Raw genomic sequence first — 17,652 nt, forward strand, 5'->3', positions numbered from 1 at the left:
TGACAGTCACCATTGTATCTATATGTCTGTATATTGTCTGTATATTTTTAGAACAATATGGAAAGCATACACAGTTTTAATAAAAATGTCATAAGTGATTCACATTGACAACCAGTTTAAGAAGTAATATGCTTTTTGACATAGTAACTCTGAAGAATGATGAGAACTGTCCCCGGGCGATTCAAAGAAAGTCGTTTTTCTTACACTGCCATGCGTCATCCAATGTCAAAATATACTTCACAGTATCTGAAAACATTCCATTTATTGCAGCGTGTCTTCTATATATGCAGCATTAAAATACAATGTTTTCAGAGATTATCTTCCATAAAAATAATTAAAAGTGATTTGTCATGATTTAATTTGAAACTCAGCCTTCCATAATCACTTATCTCTTTTAGTGTTCTCCCTGTGCCTGCGTGGGTTTTCTCCGGGTAATCTGGTTTTCTCCCATACTCCAAAGACATGCTGGTAGGTTAATTAGCTTGTCTAAGTTGGCCCCTAGTATGTGTGTGTATGAATGAGAGTTAGGGATCTTAGATTGTAAGCTCCTTGAGGAGCTTGTACAGCTGTTGTGAATGTACAGCTATATAACTACCTAAAATAAATAAAATAAATAAATAAATATATATGTAAAGCTCTGTGTAAACTGACAGCGCTACATAAGTACCTGTAATAAATAAATACATTTAGGGCTTCTCAAACCACTGCTTCCTACCAGCTAGGCTGGGTTTACATGATTTATGGACAATTGTTACAGTTTCCATTGTGAAATGTACAAAACTCTCTATTCTTGACTTCTATAACTAGCTCATCATAGCACAGAGAGCTCAAATGGAAGCAGTTGTACCAATTAAAACAAGTAGGAGTCAATAGTAGAGCCAAGATGATGGCTGACAAGATAGCGTTTGCACCTGTTTTCAGAGACAATTTATCTGAAAGTGAGATAAATCTGTAGCTGTGTTGAACTATTCTATTAGAGTTTGTTCACACTATTGCGCTGCAGTAATGCACATTACATGCTCTAGTGTGCTGTGATGCCATTTATTCAGAATGGTACCCCAATTTACCTGCGTTGCAGAATTGTAAGGCAACACACTGCTGTGGGCTTGTGGTGAACTACAGTACACTGCTGAAAAGGCTGCATGCACGAGTTTTAGTCTGTAGTGGTGCATTAGGCAGCCCATTCGAAAAAAGTGGTTGTCCTAATGCAACGCAACATAATGCACATCAAAAAGTGAGATAGTGTGTTCACACCATCCTGCAGTGGACCAGGATGGTGTGAATGGGCCCTTAACCACTAGACGATCAGCCGCCGCAGTTACACTATGGCAGCTTGGCTCTCCTGGGCAAATCGCCATAGCTATACGTCGGACACTTTAAGACCATTAGGGGGTGCGCGTACACACTGAGCCGATGCACGTGCCCGATGGTCACAATGTAATAATGTTTTTTTATACCTATACGCACATGTTTTGCCTTTCATTTCTATTTTAAATTGAAAGGGTTGCTTTACAAGGTGATTGTTTACGATCACTTTAACCCCTTGCTGCCGCCTCTCCATGGCCCTTTAAGTGAGCGTTAATGCTGGGAGGCTGAGGCAGCTTCCTGATTACACGATCTCTGCTATTGGCTGGAACCTTGGTCACATGATTGGGAGCCTGTCCCGCTGACTCCCGATCAAAAACAGTGACTGGGAGCTGGCAGTGACAGCTCGGTCAGTGTGTACCGTGAGTGTGCTTTTAGCACAGCTTCCAGATACCCTGTTATAGCCTAGAACATATTTTGACAAAGCATTTCAGTTGTTATCATAGGGTATATTTTGCATAATAATACTGTAACTTATCAGATTGTAAGTTCTCATGAGCAGGGGCCTCCTAACCCTCTTACATTGAGTTGTATTGTAACTGTACTGTCTCCCTTTGTATTGAAAAGCATAAATAAATCCTGTATAATAGTAATTATAATAATAACAATAATAATAATTCTTCTTCTTCTTCTGTATTCAAGACTGGTAAGGAATGGCTTTATGTTAGCTATATGACAGGTCTAGACACCGAATACACATAGTAGACTAATGGGGCTTAAAGGATAAGTTCACCTTTTTTTCTAAATTCCAGCCCCCCTATGTACCAATATAGCAGTAATGTACTTTTTTTGCAAAAATATCAAAGCTTTCCATTAAATCTACAAATGCTTACTTTACTTGTCCTCATCAATGTTTCCAAACGTATCCATTAGTTTTGCCTTACTTCCTGGTCAGATTTTCGGTCATGACACAGGAAGGAGTTGACCAGCTGATCTCATTAGCACACAGGCTGCATCATCTACCCTCCTACCTTCCCACCCATTCCCAGCTGCAATTTTTTTTAAATGAAATACAACCAATCAGTGATGCACTTACTTCACTGTCCTCATGGATGTTTGTACAGTCAGATTGTATAGTGTATGGCCATCTTTATACACCTAAAATTACTAGTTGCGCTTTCAGTGCCATTAATTGCTAACGGCACACCAAACACAGAAGCAAACACACATTTTGCGATGTGAAAAAACGAGTGACAAATGCTGCAAAACGCACAGTAAAAAAACACGCAACCCACAAAACACCAAAATGTCCAATACGCCACATGTAGTGCAGCAAACTGAAATCAACAGGCTGCCCTATGCATGCCAAAGTAAAAAAGAGTCACAAAATGTGCATTTCCACTATGCTAGATGTGAATGGGGCCTGAAAGTGAAATTGGTGCGTTAACACAAGGCAAAGGCTCCATTCACATCTGTGTGTTTCCTTGCATTTCAGAAATGCGCTGCCCCAATAATCACATTTAAAAACGCTCCAAGCTCCGCTTGAAAAAAAAAGTCCTGGAGCTTCTTTGGGGTAATTGTTGCGTGTAGGGCAGCCCATTCAGATACTCCAAAATGCCTCCCTTCACAAAAAAACCTCAAAAAAAACGCATGTGGGAATGTGAGTTGCTGCTATGCAGAGATGTGAATGGTGTTTGACAGCTGAGTGTTTCTGTCCACTGCCTATAGTATGTACTTGTATAAAGATGGCCATACATTATGCAATCTGATTGTATATTGTGTAGTTAATGAGAAGGGTGATCACTGAATGATCTCATTTTATTTAAAAAATGTGCAGCTGGGAATGGGTGGGTAGGTAGGAGGGTAGATGATGCAGCCTGTGTGCTAATGAGGTCAGCTGGTCATCTCCTTCCTGGGTCATGACCTATAGTCTGACCAGGAAGTAAGGCAAAACTAATGGATATGTTTGGAAACATTGATGAGGACAAGTAAAGTAAGTGTCTGTAGATTTAATGGAAAGCTTTGATCTTTTTGCAAAAAAAGTACATTAATGCTATATTGGTACATATGGTAGCTGGAATTTAGGGGGGGGGGGGGAGGTGAACAAAGGTGAACTTATTCTTTAAGAAACAAATTGTTGTTTTTTTTGTTTTGTTTTGTTTTATTTTAGCTAAGGGACCTGTTATTGTTAGTAAAGATTTTCGAGCATAATTGGAAATCTCGGTAACCAGTCAAGGGTTTTTCTTTCTTTCCCAACTGAATAAAAAAATGTCTCGCCAATTTAACAAATGTACCCAATTAAAATAAAAATGTATAGTACGTTCGATGGTGCACTTCATAAATGCAAGTCCAAAGGCAGGATATTTCTTATTTTTCACAGCAAGCATTATGATTCTCCATCATATTCTCCCTTCCAGAAACATAAAAAGGAAACAATATGATGTCTTGCTCTGAACAACAAGAAATATTTTACTTTCATGCACTTTTACTGGCTATCAGTAAATATCTCTGCGTTAATGTAAACATCAGGTCTCGTGTTGTTCAGTGAGTTACCTAAATGGTTAATTAGGAGAAAATGTTATTTAACAGCCTTAAAGCATTGAGTTTTCTGACCAAAATATCATCAAGATGTCACAAGGAAAAATTTGCTTTACAATGATAATTATGACTTGCTTCTGAATAAACAACCCAAGGTTCTGTCTCTAATTATGTGAAAGTCATCTTGATATTTTTAGATAATACAGCAATAAACAGCAAATCTTTGCACACAGACACTCGGTGACATATGACTTACATGCAGTCAGCTGGGAGCTAAAGAGATATCCTTATTCCCGCAAAGAGCCTGCGGAGTCCATATAAAGTGAGCCTGCAGAGGGCAGTGTTGCTGTGTCGTTCATAAGCTGACCATTTACGTGTTACTGTTTAGCAGCAATAAAAATATAGATACCTTGATGAAAATAAAAAAAGGGAAAGTTCTCCTTCTGTACAGAGAAACCTTGCTTTGCAAAATGCTGGAGAAGAAGGGTTAGCAATAGCCAACGGTGTTCAGCTAACAATGCTATCACAGTAGGCGGTGTCAATAAGATGATTGTGCTCACAGCCAATATTCCTCTATTCAGCTGTTATCATTCATGAAGCAATGTATCCACATAGACATTCATGGTATGGCTAACATATGTTTACAGCTGTGGCAATGGCCACATTGTACTGTGCAGCACCCTGTCACTCAACCAGTCCTAAATATACCATTCTTATTAGTTTAGAGGGTGCGTTTGCTTCTTAAATTCGGGTTATAGGTGAAAGCTTTGGCAAATTGCAACTAATAATTAATTTTTTCTGCGTAAAAAACAATCATAGTAGCCTAAAATCGAACAGATTATTTGGAAAACATTTATTTTCTATTAGTTTACTTATGGGCCTAGTCATAAGAAATTTGCATAGCTTTTGGTCCAGGCAATCTGCATATACATTCGGACTGCGCAAATTGGGCAAAAATGAATGGGTCTTTAGGCTTTATCAAAATATCAAATTGTAAGCGCTTGATTGAGCTAAGGAGCAAAGGAAATACATACACCTTTGAAACAATAGATACAATGCAACAATTCTAAGGAATGCTAGAGAAAATTACAGTAGCTAATAAAAGTAACAATAGTAATGCATATTGAACAGGCGCCGCCCCCCTAGCCATGCACCCGGCCCCTAATCTACATACAGGGAGGGCGTCAGACGCATAGATTCCAATGTTTTTTTTTTTTTTTTTTTAGAAGCACATGATTAGAGCTGAAGGCTTTAATTGGCTTAAAAAAAGGGTGGGCTCGGGGTGCCCCCCTCAGCCCCATAGCATTTACCTGTGATCCCTCTCTGTCCAGCAATGTCTACGAGTGTCTCAGCCGTCCAGGACACTCCTCCTTATTGGTTGAGACACAGCAATGGCGCCATTGGCTCCTGCGACTGTCAATCAATTGTGGGAGAGAGGGGGCGGGGCTGGGGTGGGACTCCATGTCTGAATAGACACAGGGAGCTGTGACTTGGCTCCAGTGCCCCCATAGGAAGTTGCTGACTGTGGGGGCAGGGGGCAGGAGGGAGGTGCCAGGAGCAGCAAAGAAGGACCCGAGAAGAGGAGGATCCGGGCTGCTCTGTGCAAAACCAACTGCACAGAGGAGGTATAAGTATCATGTGTTTGTTATTTTTTTTTTTTAAACGAGACTTCATAATCACTTTAATCTTCCATTATGGACAGCGACTTCCTGTGGCATCTCTAGGACAGAAAGTAAAGGAAAATCAACCCAGTGAGACAAAGACAGCAAAACATAAACTGGCAAGAGTATGAATTCCACCATACTCTAAAGAAATAAACTTTCAGCTGTAAATATACTCTCTGTCATGATTTTTATTGGTCCTATTATTTCAGTTAGTAGTCATCTGAGGCCGGGTTCACACTGGTACGACAAACGCTCCGACATTGGGAGCTCATGTCACAAGAAAAATCATGTCACAAGAAAATCAATGTTTCCCTAAGAGAGCCGTCTTAACTGGTCCAACACAAGTCAGTCTGACTTTGAAAATGCTCCCTGCACTACTTTGGTGCGACTTTGATTCTACTTCAGTCCATTGAATATCACTAAAGTTGGATCAAAGTTGGATTGCCGTCTTAACTGATCCGACTTTGGCATGCGAGTTGTGCTCTGATGATCTTGAAGGGGAACTCCACGCCAAATAAAAACAAAAACGGCATGGTTTCCCCATCCAAGAGCATACCAGGCCCTTCGGTCTGGTATGGATTTTAAGGGGAACCCCCATGCTGAAAAAATGTCATGGGGCCCCCCCAAAGTCCATACAAGACCCTTATCTGAGCTTGCAGCACGGCAGGTCAGGAAAGGGGGTGGGGACGAGCGAGCATCCCCCCCTTAACCGTATCAGGCCACATGCCCTCAGCATGGGGGGGGTGGATGCTTTGGGGCAGGAGGGGCCCTGCGCTCCCCAGCCCAAAGCACCTTGTCCCCATGTTGATGACGACAAGGGCCTGTTCCCAACAACCCTGGCCGTTGATTGTCGGGGTCAGTGGACGGGTGGCTTATCGGAATCTGGAAGCCCCCTTTAACAAGAGGGCCCCCAGATCCCGGCCCCCCACCCTATGTAAATGAGTATGGGGTACAGGGTTGTTAGGAAGAGGCCCTTGGGTGGGGAAGTTTGCTTTGAATATTAAACATTAATTAAATAGAGTTTTCAGTTTGTGGTGCTTAGATTCAGTTCAATTCTGTGTTAAGATAATAATAAAAATAAATCAATGGCATATAACATGATGCTTTGTATCATTTTTTAAAATTATTAACGGACTGCAATTCTTTTTTTCTTTTTTTTTGAATCAAGAAAAAGTTTTATTAAAGATATAAAGGATTACAAGTATTCAAAAAACAGGCTTGAAGGCCAGAATGTGTAAGCCCCTGTATATTTTATTTTTACTCACTTTTTGTTTGTTGTTGCCGGCTCTATTTTTTGTATTTATATTCATCAAACAAATGACATGTCATACAGTTAATATTGTACATCAGAGTTAAAGAATCCTCATTTTAGATTGCAAAAAAATGTGAACAAAAATAATAAGAGCAACTAACATGCCATAACGCAATAACTTGTTGGAGTGTCATGTAAGTGCTCAGAAAAAACGCACGAAAAGTGTCATTATTTACCTAGAAGGAAATAATCTTTTGGTGCATATTCAATATCACAAAATAGAAGTACAGACATCAGTAATTAGAATCGTGAAACCTTGATGGAGCCTAAATTTGTAATAATCTGTCTAAAATAAGCTGTGGAGGGGCCAAGCCAAGGTCATCAAGCACATTGCATATAGACTGGAATTTCTTGGGCGAACGTCTATGCTGATAGGTATTCTTTTACCTAGTGAGAATATATTTGACCTGCTCAATGCATTGCGTACGACTCGGTGGTGTGGGGGAGAGCCAAAAATTTGCAATAAGTTTCCGTGCCAAATATAAAGACGAGTGACAGCTATGTAAGTAGAGGGAGTGTATTGCTCAACCTCAAGTGCCCCTAGAAGACAAATCAATGGATCCATAGGGAGTCATACGTCATATGTCTGATTAATTACACTGAGCATTTCTCCCCCATAGCAAACAAGTTTGGGGCATTTTCAGATCATATGTTTAGCGGTCTCCCTGACTTCCAGGGGCCTGATGGTGACCCCCAGAGCCAGAGAGAACTGACATTCCTCCTCAGGGTGCAGGTTACTAGGCGTAGTGGGTGTGGTACAAGATGGAAAGATTGGGCGCCAGCCACTTTTTTGTAAAAATGAACAAAAAGATTTTATTTCTCTTAACAGGAACAGTGGGAGAGAGGGTTAGGGCACAGGACACTGTTAGGCAAATGCAACAGCAATTAAGGCAAACTCCTTAGACAAAAATAAAACTAGGCAGTCAGCAATACAGATAAAGGGACTTAAGCGGAATGCAGCAATCTGTATCTTTTAGCAACTGCTGTCTCCTATAGCAACAACTTCTCTCAGAGTATACAACTGTAGATCTTCCAGTTTAAATCACAGTATCCCCCCGTAGATCTTCCAGCTTAACTCACAGTATCCCACTGTAGATCCTTTAGCTCAGCTCGCCATCTCTCACTAGACTTCTTGGACTTTCAGCTACCTGCTGGATCCCTCAAGCTTCACCCACAGCTAACTGCTGTACTTATCTTCAAGCTTTACTCACAGCTACCCGCCGTACTTCTTCAAGCTTTACTCACAGCTACCCACTGTCTTCCTGGACGAGTCTCCATCTAAACTTTCACAATTACTTCACCGTCCTCGACTAGTGAAGCGTCTGCTCTGATACTCCGTCAGAACGTCATCCCTTCCAAAACTTGCCTCTGGTAACAGGAGTGGTCATCCTTTTGTGGCAACTGCTTCTCCTTTACCTACGGCAATGATCAGGCTCCCCTCCGGCTGAGCCTCTAACAAGCGCAGTTCCGTCCCAGGCTTCGGGCTTAACCTTTGCTGCTCCTCCTTTGTGGAACCCTGAACTACTGGATAGGCCTTACATAGACCTAGCAGCAGGTATGACTCCTGAATAGGCCTCAGGCTTCAGGCCTAGCAACCAGGAGTTACTCGACACGCACAAGGCCATGCCGCAGACTCAGACAGGAAGAACCCTGATCCCCTGACTCCTCCCGAATAAATAGCCTATCCCAGCATGCATGGCGGCCAAAGAAACTCCTACTGATTGGCTGAGATAACTTATTTACCCATCACCTGAATTCACTGTAATCTATCATCCTAGTGCCAAAGGCAACAGTGCACCTACTGACAGAAGAGAGAGACTACCAATTAAACTCAGACTTAGGACAGAAATCAGTGGATCAAACTATCCATCAGCCAGGCTAGTTACCACCTAGCACAACTAGATTTATTAGCAGCCCTGTTTAGGACCAGGTTGCTGCATATATATAAAGTCACCTGTGTGAGCTTTACACTTAGAATAGTAGAGTCCCTTCTTCCACAGGTGAACAACTGTTTCGTTGTGCGATAGGTGTGGTGTAGAATAAATAGCTGGGACAACTTTTTTGCAGCCGACACCGATACCAATGCACAGCCTCTAAGATGGCCTAACTTTCTCCACCAATGGAACCTATATCTGCTTCCCACTTCCTTCTACTTGGCAACAAAGCCGGATCCTGATTTTGCATCAGTAAATGTGAATAAACTCTGGAAATAGCTCCCTTTTTATCTTGACTGCAATTCTTGATAACTATAACCTAAACAATATATAACATGCCCCTAAATGAGGTGAAACTTGTTCATTCAATTTGTTGTAGAACAGAGATAAGTGCATTTTAATGTTTCATTCAAGTACATAAAAACTATACAACCTAATATTTTACTGCTATATTTACAGCCAAAAAAGTAAAACCCCGCCAATAAAGCGAATACAGAATAACATTAATTTTGTGCAAGAATGCAATAAAATAACATATTAAATATTTATACAGAAGCAGTCAATGAATTTTAGTGTAGATGAAAGTTCAGATGAATGTGATTAAAACCCCTGGAGCCGCAAAGTTTACCATCGTTAAAACAGGTTTTGCTTACTTAAACTGTGTAATATGCAGATTTAAAAGACATTAAATTCAGCTAGAGTTTGTATACATATGAAAAATGTTCATTCCACATGTACGTGATTTTTCTATCCTACAACCAAAAATATAATCACGGGAATTCATAAAGAGTGTCTAAGGTACTCTTTGGAATTCCGACATTCACAAAAACAAAATGTCAGTTTCAGCGACAGATTCATGTATCTGCTGTAGACAGGAACATGAATCTGGGACCGAGTGTGGAGGCACTATGAGACTGGAGTGTCCATGCCGACACTCCGACCTCAGTGCAACTGCACTTCCTACAGAATGATGGCCACATCATTAAACTTGTAAGAAGCTCCTGAGGACGCGCAATCGTGCAAAACAGCTGTAGGGCGAGAACGGTTATCTGCCTGAGGTGCCGCTGCCACTGTGCTCTCATGTGGCAGCTGTGGATATAAGTTTTACATTAGTGGCATTTATATGTATCATTCAGTGAATAAGGGTAATTGTCTGAAGTCCTGCCGCAACTTTGCTGTTTTGTGGTGGCTGTGGATTAAAGTTGTATTCCATTTGACATTCATATTTACTTATCCTGAGGATACTTTTTACTGTTTACTGTTTTTATTTTGTGAATGTTTTTTGAACAATAAATACTACACTATGGTCAATATCTTTTTCATTGCTGGTGATTCATGCTGGATCTGAACCCCACTGAGACAGAGTTTTTAAATAATGATCTGAACGAGCTGAATATTCTTATGATCCTCGCTGGATATTATATGAATGGAGATATCAGCCCCTGGACAAGTGGCAAAAGATATAAACGCATAATGCTGTCCTATATTTTAGACAGCAATTCAGTCTGGTGAGTGTTCACTTTTTCTATTGATGGAGGCACATCACCTTGGAGAGACTACATGGTGAAGGACTTTATACAAGCACGTGGAGCACTTTATATATTTTTATATACACTTATTTGGACTTTTGTTCTTGGGTTTATTATCTTTATATTATATGTGTATACCTATTGAAGGACACATTTATTTTACACTGGATGTTTTTTACCATTTTGTGCTGACTCACGCATATTGTTTCAGTTTTATTATCTATGAAATGCAGGTAATTATTTTAGAAATTGGTGCATTAGCAATTAATTTTACAAATGGCGTCAATAAAGATGGAGTAAACTCTGCTTTCTTTTTTTTTTGCTTTTTTCTTACCTGCAAAGTAGCACAGTATACAGTAAGTATCTCCTAAACGGCGCAAGTTAAGGAGATATTTACAGTACCTATTGGTAAGCCTTATTATAGGCTTAGCTATAGGTACAAACATTAGAGGGAAGTTTGCTTCCTCTTTAAGAACTAGCTGGATCTGACCCACATATTGCATGGGTTGTAGGGATTTTTAGTCTGAAGCAGGCCAGAAAAGGGTCAGTAGTGCTTTACTGAATTCCCCTGAATGTATCTTACATGTCTTATCTACAGACGATACTACTAAATTTATGCTAATCAGACTAAATAACATCAACGATGAATAATACATGAACTGTCATTTCTTCCTCCTGTTTTTAGGAATAACAGTTTTTACAGATCCTCTACATGTGTTAAGAGGAGGTGCAGTACTTAGTGCAATAAAGCAGAAGGAGGGCATAATGACGGGACTTTGACATGTTATAAAATAGTCCCACATACCACATTTGTACTGGGGAGTCTGGTTTCCTTTTAAAAGCCAGGGGCAGCAATGGAGGAGCTGTACAATGGTTCTTCCATAAATAAAGTATTGTTAGATGCTTTATTCACAAACGTGTGCCTGCTACAGTCCTGTTGGAAGATCTGGCAAAGTAAAGTGTAAAGTAAAGCCAGATTTTTCTATTTCTGTGCACTATTCACTACATTATTCTCACTGTGTAGCTTACATGCTTTTTCTGAATGTACAAATAAATAACAAATATTTCTTCACGGGACTCAACACTGATTATGATAAGCCAATGTAATGTATATGAAAGTAGAAATCCAGCGAAAACCTTTTCAGTTTTGGATAGAGTGAAGAAGGGTCAGAGTACTTGTAGTTTTTTCCACTGTTATCTGTGTCAGGGCGGTATCCTTTCACTTCCTGTTATGTCACTGAGAAAGCAGGAAAGAAAAATGCCCCCAGTGGGGACACGACCAGGAACTAAAACACATTTACCAATAGGGTGGGGAAGAGTTCTGTTGATTTCCCTGTGTACATTGAGGAGATGTATTTACTTTTATGTTACTATGACATGAAGTGGTAGGAATCATCCACTGTAGATGCAATAAAAGATTAAGTTCTACTTTAAATATTGTGTATGCAGCATTTTCTGATATATTCTTACAGGAAGAGTCCCTTTAAAGTGTTTATAAAGCTCATAGATAAGTCACATAAATATGCATATTTACTATCCCCTCCAATTTAAACAAAATCTTAGACTAAGGATAATTTACCATTGCACTGGGGTTGATAAACTAAAGAAATAGAAAATGTTTAACCACTTCAGCTCCGGAAGATTTGGCTGCAGAATGACCAGGCCGTTTTTTGCGATTCGGCACTGCGTCGCTTTAACTGACAATTGCACGGTCATGCGACGTAGCACCCAAACAAAATTGATGTCCTTTTTTCCCATAAATAGAGCTTTCCTTTGGTGGTGTTTGATCGCCTCTGCGGCTTTTATTTTTTGCACTATAAACAAAAAAAGAATGACAATTTTGAAAATAAAAACAATATTTTGTACTTTTTGCTGTAATAAATATCCACATTTTTTTTTAAAAAAAGCTAATTTTTTCTCAGTTAAAGCCAATATGTATTCTTCTACATATTTCTGGTAAAAAAAAAAAATCACAATAAGCGTATATTGATTGGTTTGCGCAAAAGTTATAGAGTCTACATTTTTATTATTATTTTTTTTTTTTACTAGTAATGGCAGCGATCTGTGATTTTTATCGGGACTGCGACATTATGGCGGACACGTCGGACAATTTTGACACATTTTTGGGACCATTGGCATTTATACAGCGATCTGTGCTATAAAAATGCACTGATTACTGTAAAAATGTCACTGGCAGTGAAGGGGTTAACACTAGGGGCTGATCAAGGGGTTAACTGTGTTCCCTGGGAGGTGATTCTAACTGAAGGGGGAGGGGACTGACTGGAGGAAGTGACGGATCGTGGTTCCTAGCTAATAGGAACACACGACCTGTCACTCCTCTCAGAACAGAACACGGATTTGTGTGTTTACACACACACTTCCATGTTCTGTCCCTCGTGCTCGCGATCGCTTGTGGCCAGCGGTCATCGCGACCCTCGGCCACGAGCATCGGCAACCCCGCTGTGCAGCTGGCGCGCGCATGCTATCCCGATTCCGCGAGCCAACGTATGGCTACATCAAAATATCGTTGGCAAAGTCTTGCAAGATCTTGCAATGTTTATACAAGATTTCCCAGGAAAACATTAGGTGTGGTAGCCTTCCCAGGATGCATCTGGGTATATTTGGAGATGATCATCTATGCGGATTTATGAACTGAATAGTGCAACAGATTTGTTTGTTTATAGTTTGAACACGATTTTTAAAGGAACGGACATTCTGTTCATCTGTTGTTTTTTGATTGTTTCATATCACTTCATATCATTAGCACTTGAGCACTTTATTTTTCAACAGTTACCACTGGATACTATTGCATAGCAGAGTTGCACTTGAACTTTAGCTAAATATTTAGCTAGCGCTATATAAGTACCTGTAATAAATAAATTAATAAACTTGTATTAAAATCATAAGCTGAAAATAACATTTACTTCGCTAGGCAAACAGTCCATTCCCTTTTCTTTTAGTAAACCCTATTACTTGTAATATGCAAAAGTTAACATGAATTAGAGAAACAATATCTCAACCAGCAGCGACTTGCGCCATTCAAAATGCCATAAAAAAAAGCATAATCTACCACTGTGATTTGACAAAGAAATATTAAATAACCCCCTGTAGGAATTGGTTTACATTGTGCAAAGTATAATATGCATCAGCACACAGCAGGTTGGATTTACTAAAGTCAAGGTCATGCTGTCAGAGCTGCTGCTTCAATGGCAAAAACAATACTTGCTTTCTCCTGAATTTACAAGCATGCGCATTTGCATTGACAAACAGGGCTGTGCTCAGGGGACATCTCTGTGATATAAAGATCACACTTGTATAGTGGTGATGTGTGATTAATAAATAATACAGCCCAGCAAAAAAAAAAAAATTTTTCTTAGTTCCTTGTTTTTTCAGACCTGCTCTTGATGTTATTTGGGGTGCTGATTCAGACAATTGCATTGGCTAGACTGTATCAGCTCTATTATATTACATATGGGGGTTTATTTACTACAGGCAAATCCACTTTGCATTACAAGTGCACTTGGAAGGTCAGTCGCTGTAGATCCGAGGGGGAAATACAAGGACAATAAAAAACAGCATTTTTTCTTGCACATGATTGGATGATAAAATCAGCAGCTCTTCCCCTCAGATTTACAGCGACTGCACTTCCAAGTGCACTTGTAGTGCTGAGTGGATTTGCCTTTAGTAAATCAACCCCATGGCCTTAGATATGGTCGAATGTATATCATTTTTCAGTTAGTTTTGGAAAAGATTTTGCTGATCAATGTGTTCTTCTGCTACCTAGTTTATGGTTTGCATACAAGTTAGCAGAGATAGGGAGTGTTTACATACTTCCAAATGTAAATTTACACTGGAAACATTGCATACTAAAGTGTAACTTATTAACTGTAATATAGTTATGATCAGGGCTCAAAATTTAAGTCCTGAGCTACTAGCCAGGCCTTAAGAGTTACTCGCCACCAGTTGTCCCACCTAACCCCTACCCTGCCCCGCCCCTAAATACACCCTCATAAATTATCTCATGAAATTACACTGTTAAATGATTTATGCAGATTTAAGTTACAAAAATAAATATTAACAACTTGATCCACCTCATCAGTTCCCATTATTGCAGCCTTTCGGTGACCATCAATGCAGCCTATCAGTGCAGCTTATCAGTGCCCATAGTGTCGGCTCATCAGTGCCCATCAATGCAGCATTACCAGTGCCCACCAATGCAGCCTCACTAGTGCCTATCAATGCATCCTGATTAGTGGCCATCAATGTAGCCTCACCAGTGGCCATCAATGCAGCCCGATCAGTGCCCATCGGTGCAGCCCAATCAGTGCCCATCAATGCAGCCTTGCCAGTGCCCACCAATGCGGCCTCACCAGTGCCCATCAATGCGGTCTCGCCAGTGCCCATCAATGCCTCCTGATTAGTGGCCATCAATGTAGCCTCACCAGTGGCCATCAATGTAGCCCGATCAGTGTCCATCAGTGCTGTCCAATCAGTGCCCATCAGTGCCCATCAATGCAGCCCGATCAGTGCCCATCAATGCAGCCCAATCAGGACCCATTATTGCAGCCCAATCAGTGCCCATCAGTGCAGCCCGATCAGTGCCCATCAATGCAGCCCAATAAGTGCCCATCAATGCAGCCGATCAGTGCCTATCAGTGCAGCCCTATCAGTGCCCATCAATGCAGCCTTATCAGTGCCCATCAGTGCAGCCCGGTCAGCGCCCATCAGTGCAGCCCGATCAGTGCCCATCAATGCAGCCCAATCAGTGCCCATCAGTGCAGCCCAATCAGTGCCCATCAATTCAGCCTATCAGTGCCCATCAGTGCAGCCCAATCAGTGCCCATCAATGCAGCCCAATAAGTGCCCATCAATGCAGCCAATCAGTGCCTATCAGTGCAGACCTATCAGTGCCCATCAATGCAGCCTTATCAGTGACCATCAGTGCAGCCCGGTCAGTGCCCATCAGTGCAGCCCGATCAGTGCAGCCCGATCAGTGCCCATCAATGCAATGCAGTTGAATTGGAGGCATAGGTATTGGAGGGGAAGGGGTTAGTGTGGAATTGGAGGCATAAGTATGATTCAGACCTATGCCTCCAATTAACCCCCCCTTTTCTCCCAGCACGCATCTTGTTAAATTCCCCATTCAATGCCTCCAACCCCCTCAAGCACATGTGCTGCTTTCAATCACAGCACACTGACAGTTACCTTTCTCCAGCAGCCAAGGGGTCAGGCATTGTGCAAACACTGAGGGCGGTGGAGAGGAGCGGTCCCAGGCGGCGGACTGCTCCTATGGAAATGCCCCTCGCTGCAAGCCTGTGCGAGGGGGCAGGGACAAGCGGCATGAGGGAGGTGGAGAGGGGTGGTCCCAGGTGGCGGACTGCTCCTATGGAAATGGCCCTCGCTGCAAGCCTGTGCGAGAGGGCGGGGATGAGCCGCATGAGGGAGATGGAGAGGGCCGGTCCCAGGCAGCAGACTGCTCCTATTGAAATGACCCGCGCTGTGAACCTGTGCATTCCCGGGACAGCACAGCCTTGTCTATACTCGCAAATGGAAGGGAAAGACACCCGCGCTATATATGCAGAAATTTAACACAATCAAGAAAATAATTTAAAATGATAAAGTGAGAAATCAATAAAATTTAAATAACAAAAGCAGCCACTAAAAGGTGAGATACACACACTAAAGACAATCAATATAAGGAGCAGCGCTGTGAATGTTATATGCTTATAAAATTAAACCATTGTAGGTATAAATAAACCAATATGGTAAGATAAATAAATAAACACAAGATTGAAATAATTAATATCAAAAGTTCATAATCAAAACATATATAATTGATAGCAGTCCTAATCCGTGATCAAAATCCAGATAAGTGAGGTGAAATGGAGAGACGTAGGTAAGGCCCCAGTCTAAAGGCAGGAATGCAAGTAGGAAGTGGATGAATCCTTCACCGCACCACTGTGATACTGATAAAAAATGCGCGCTTACCAAACGGCAAGCATAGGAGAGCTTGCGACCTTAACCCGGTCGGGGCCTTTCATGGGATGGAGACACCAACATACCACTCCTGAACAGTGTGCAGGGCTGAAAACTGCAGATCTGGCTCTCCTCTCCTATGTCAGTGCTACAACGCAGAAGTACTGCAGATAAGGTAGCAGTGCATCATCACAGGATTGCTATCTAGGCCTTTCCAGCTCAGGAGAGAAGCTAAAACAACAAAAGCAACATTACATATAGGATTCCAGCAATATGTCTGATCCAGCCGCTTTCAGTATGTCCGAGAAGTAAACAAATTTGCAAAGAACAAGAAACGTACGTCGGGCGTGCGGATTAGGACTGCTATCAATTATATATGTTTATTTATTTATCTTACCATATTGGTTTATTTATACCTACAATGGTTTAATTTTATAAGCATATAACACTCACAGTGCTTCTCCTTATATTGATTGTCTATACTCGCACCCCTCATAATTTCACTCGCCAAATGCGAGCAGGCAGGTTGAAATTTTGATGGCTGGTTATGATTGTATAGGAGGTGTGGTGTATATTGCCTCTCATATCATTTCATTTTTGCAGACTGAGCACCATAGAGGTTATGGCTATTTTACAACAGTGTTGCCTGAATCATCCAAACATATTTTGCTATATTTATATCCTGATTTTTGATTGGCTACCAGAGTGAAAAAGAGTGGTATATGGCATTTATGCTGTATCTCAAAAATTAGAGATGAGAGGGGGAATCAGTAGGTCAAATATATTCAGGAACAGGAGGCATCAAAATGTGGCCTGTGAATTGAACATGTTAAAGTAGAGAGAAAATTGTATAGTATTATCTAAATAGTTTAAGGACATACACTATAATGTCAAAAGTATTGGGACACCTGCCTTTACACGCTCATGAACTTTAATGGCATCCCAGTCTTAGTAAGTAGGGTTCAATATTGATATGGCCCACCCTTTGCAGCTATAACAGCTTCAACTTTTCTGGGAAGGCTGTCCACAAGGTTTTAGAGTGTGTCTTTGGGAATGTTTGACCATTCTTCCAGAAGCGCATTTGTGAGGTCAGGAACTGATGTTGGAGAAAAGGCCTGGCTCACAGTCTCTGCAATTCATCCCAAAAGTGTTCTATCAGGTTGAGCTTAGGACTCTGTGCAAGCCAGTCAAGTTCCTCCACCCCAAACTCACTCATCCATGTCTTTATGGACCTTGCTTTTTGCACTGGTCCAAATCATTTGGTGGAGGGGGGATTATAGTGTGGGGTTGTTTTTCAGGGGTTTGGGCTTGGCCCCTTAGTTCCAGTGAAGGGAACTCTTAAGGCGACAGCATACCAAGACATTTTGGACAACTTCATGCTCCCGACTTTGTGG

At 41.2% G+C, this 17,652-nt stretch overlaps 1 protein-coding gene across 4 annotated transcripts in view; it reads right to left on the reverse strand.

Annotated features, from left to right (window-relative positions):
• Positions 1-17,652, reverse strand: part of ARHGAP24 (Rho GTPase activating protein 24) — a 1,254,786-nt gene that overhangs the window by 358,346 nt on the left and 878,788 nt on the right. Inside the window, exon 1 of one of the 4 annotated variants that reach the window (XM_073600073.1) lies at positions 4,100-4,123. The exons of the other annotated variants lie outside the window; for them this stretch is intronic. The gene's annotated coding sequence lies outside the window, so the exon portion shown is untranslated. Of the gene's footprint in view, positions 1-4,099; positions 4,124-17,652 lie in introns of those variants that run through there. 4 annotated transcript variants of the gene reach the window in all.

This window comes from Aquarana catesbeiana, linkage group LG01, assembly GCF_042186555.1.
Source record: "Aquarana catesbeiana isolate 2022-GZ linkage group LG01, ASM4218655v1, whole genome shotgun sequence".
NCBI classification, from domain to species: Eukaryota; Metazoa; Chordata; class Amphibia; order Anura; family Ranidae; genus Aquarana; species Aquarana catesbeiana.